Here is a 3,430-nt window from a genome sequence, read left to right on the forward strand (position 1 = left end):
CATTTCAACAGACTTGACTTCAGTTGTGACATTGACTGGAGCAAAGGTGACCACCATGCCAGGTTTGAGAACACCAGTCTCCACTCGGCCCACTGGGACAGTGCCAGTACCACTGATTTTGTAGACATCCTGGAGGGGCAGCCGCAAAGGCTTGTCAGTGGGGCGAGTGGGTGGGAGGATGCAACTCAAAGCTTCAAGCGGTGTGGTTCCGCTGGCATTGCCATCCTTGCGAGTGACCTTCCATCCTTTGAACCAAGGCACGTTAGCACTTGGCTCCAGCATGTTGTCACCATTCCAACCAGAAATTGGCACAAAAGCTACGGTGTCAGGGTTATAGCAGATTTTCTTAAAGTAGGTGCTGACTTCCTTAACAATTTCCTCGTATCTCTTCTGGCTGTAGGGTGGCTCCATGTAATCCATTTTGTTAACTCCAACAGTTAGTTGTTTCACACCCAGTGTGTAAGCCAGAAGGGCATGCTCACGGGTCTGCCTGTTCTTGGAGATACCAGCTTCGAATTCACCAACGCCAGCGGCAACAATCAGGACAGCACAGTCAGCCTGTGATGTGCCTGTAATCAAGTTTTTGATGAAGTCTCTGTGTCCAGGGCATCAGTGATGGTCACATAATACTTGCTGGTCTCAAATTTCCACAGGGAGATGTCAGTGGTGATACCACGCTCACGCTCGGCTTTCAGCTTGTCCGACACCCAGGCATGCTTGAAGGAGCCCTTCCCCATCTCAGCAGCCTCCTTCTCAAATTTTTCAATGGTTCTTTTGTCGATGCCACCGCATTTGTATATCAGATGGCCGGTGGTGGTGGACTTGCCGGAGTCCACGTGTCCGATGATGACGATATTAATGTGGGTCTTTTCCTTTCTCATGTTGGCTTCGATTTAGTGGTGGCCTTCACTACGCCTGTGCTCTCATGGCAAACCCGTTGTGAAAAAGCTAAATTCTTTTTTAAAGAGAGAAAAAATACAAAATTTCAAAACAAGATGATAGGAAAGGGGCCGGGGAGATGGCTCAGTGGAATAAGCACCTCCCTGGCAAGTGCAAGGCCCTGAGTTCAATCCCCGGTTCCGCAAAAAAAAAAAAAAAAACCAAGATGATAGGAAATTAACAACTGTTATTGTGCAGCATACTGATATCTTCAAAGTAGTTACTCAGGTTGCCAGGTATGCAAAATTAATCAAACAATGTAAGCACTAACTGTTTCTTTCCATGAATTAATAGAAATTAATAACATAATTATCTTAGCCATCGTGTGGATATAGATAGATACATAGATAGAGATATGTAGATATATTTATATACATATATATTTTTTTGCCCCTTGTTGCTTCTCTCCTTTATCCCATCCGCGTTGTTCTTTCCTTTTGAGCATTTTCTTTCCCTTTCACTATATCTATTGTACCTTTTGGATCTTATTTCCTCTTTCAGTTTCTTACACTAGGGAGACAATATGATGTTTATGCATGTGAGTCGGGCTGATTTCACTTAGGAGTATGGTCTCTAGTTGCATCCACTGACTTATAAAATCCTTGAATTTATCTTTCATTATATCTGAGTAGTTCTCCATTGTATAAAACTACTACATCATTTTTATTCAGTCCGAAGTTGATGGGCATTTGGGTTGCTTCCAAGATTTAGCTATGAGAAATCGACTGCTATAAACATGGAGATAGATAGGTAGGTAGGTAGGTAGGTAGGTAGGTAGGTAGGTAGGTAGGTGGATGGATGGATGGATGGATGGATGGATGGATGGATGGATGGATGGATAGATAGATAGATAGATAGATAGATAGATAGATAGATAGATAGATAGATTACTGTATTATGATGTTTTTAGTTCTTCTGGGAAAATATCCAGGAGGGGACTAGCTGGGCCCAAGAGGACCTCTAATCCTGTTTTGTGAGGAATCTCCACATTGATTTCCACAATGGTTGCACCAGTCTACACACCCACCAACAGTGGAGAAGGGTTCCTTTTCCCCACAGCCCCTCCAGCATTTGTTTTTGGTTGATTTTTAAAAAAATTATAGCCATTTTTTCTGGGTGAGATGGAATCTCAGTGTTGTTTTAATTTGCATTTCTCAAAGGACTCATGATGTTGAACCTTTTTCATATATATATATTCATATACATATACATACACATATATTTAAATTTATTTATTTGATACAGGGTCTGGCTATGCAGCTCAGACTCACAGTGATCTTCTTGTCTCAGCCTCCTCAGTTCTGGGATCACAGGTGTGCGCCACCACACCTGGTTTTGGTGGCTAGCACAGTGCAGGGTAGGCATGGTGGCATGTCATGTGGTACTGGGGATATCAGCACTTGCCAGGCAGGTGCTTAGACCACCGAGCTACCTCTGCAGCCCTTTTTCTTCTTTTCTGACACCAAGTCTCCCTGCGTAGCCCTGGCTGGCCTACACCGTGCAGCCATCCTGCCGCCTGACCCTGGCCCAGGTTTCCAGTGAGTAATGAAGACGCTTCGGGCTGCTGCGTGAATCCCCAGGTTGGATCGCACGGCCTAGATCTGGCCTTGTTTCTCTGTCGCATGCTCTTAAGTTAAAATCCTACATTTTTTTTTCTTTTTTGAGACAGGATCTTACTACGAAGTTCAGGTTGGCCTTGAACTTACTGCATAGTCCAGGCTGTTTTCCTGCCTATGGTGATTCTCCGGCCTCAACCTCCAAGTGCTGGGGTTCACAGGCCTGCTCCGCCACGCCCAGCTACATCCTGGTATTTGAGCTGGGATCCTCAGGACACATCTTTTTCCACTGTGATCCTGTTTGAGTTCAGTTTTATTACTGCTCCCCCCTCTCCAGGGTGCCTCATCCCTTCTTAGTGCGCAGCAGGTTCGATGGCCCTGAATTCCAGGAGCACGGGCTGTTGCGTTCCGCTACCACAGCCTGCGATGCAGGAAGGTGGCCCAAGGCTGTGGGATTAAGCCCTTGAGACCCTAAAAGGCCTAAGGCCAGAAGTAAGATCCCAGGTAAACTCAGTGAACGGACGCTGCACCCTGAAGGACCCTCACACAGCTCAGGTGGGCTAGAGGTGGGCTAGGAGTGTGCCGTGAAGGCTCGCAGGCTGGCTCTCTGCCGCACGCTCTGCTGTGGAAGGGCGAATACTCAGAAGCGAGCGCTGCCCACGTGTGCGCCGGAAGAGGGCAGCCACCTGCTCGGGGCCAGGCACCGTCTGCTGCTGGTCACACCTCACTGCAGGGAGGAGACGGGGGTTCCAGCATCCAGTATAGCCACATGTTGGACATCAGGCCTGGCACCCCACCTGTGCATCCAGAGTGGAGAGACCACCCCTGAACTCCGTGGGGGCATGGAGGAGGCCCTGGGTGCTGGGGCAGGGGACCTGGGAGGAGGAGGAGGAGGAACGACAGCTCTGCAGACCCGAGGGACAGGAGGGGCTCAG

General features: G+C 47.8%; 1 pseudogene; it reads right to left on the reverse strand.

Moving 5' to 3' along the window:
- LOC101566384 overlaps positions 1–881 on the reverse strand; it is a 7,293-nt pseudogene extending 6,412 nt beyond the window's left edge.
- Between the last annotated feature and the right edge of the window lie 2,549 nt (positions 882–3,430).

This window comes from Octodon degus, unplaced genomic scaffold (genome assembly GCF_000260255.1).
Source record: "Octodon degus isolate 3935 unplaced genomic scaffold, OctDeg1.0 scaffold00194, whole genome shotgun sequence".
Taxonomy (NCBI): Eukaryota; Metazoa; Chordata; class Mammalia; order Rodentia; family Octodontidae; genus Octodon; species Octodon degus.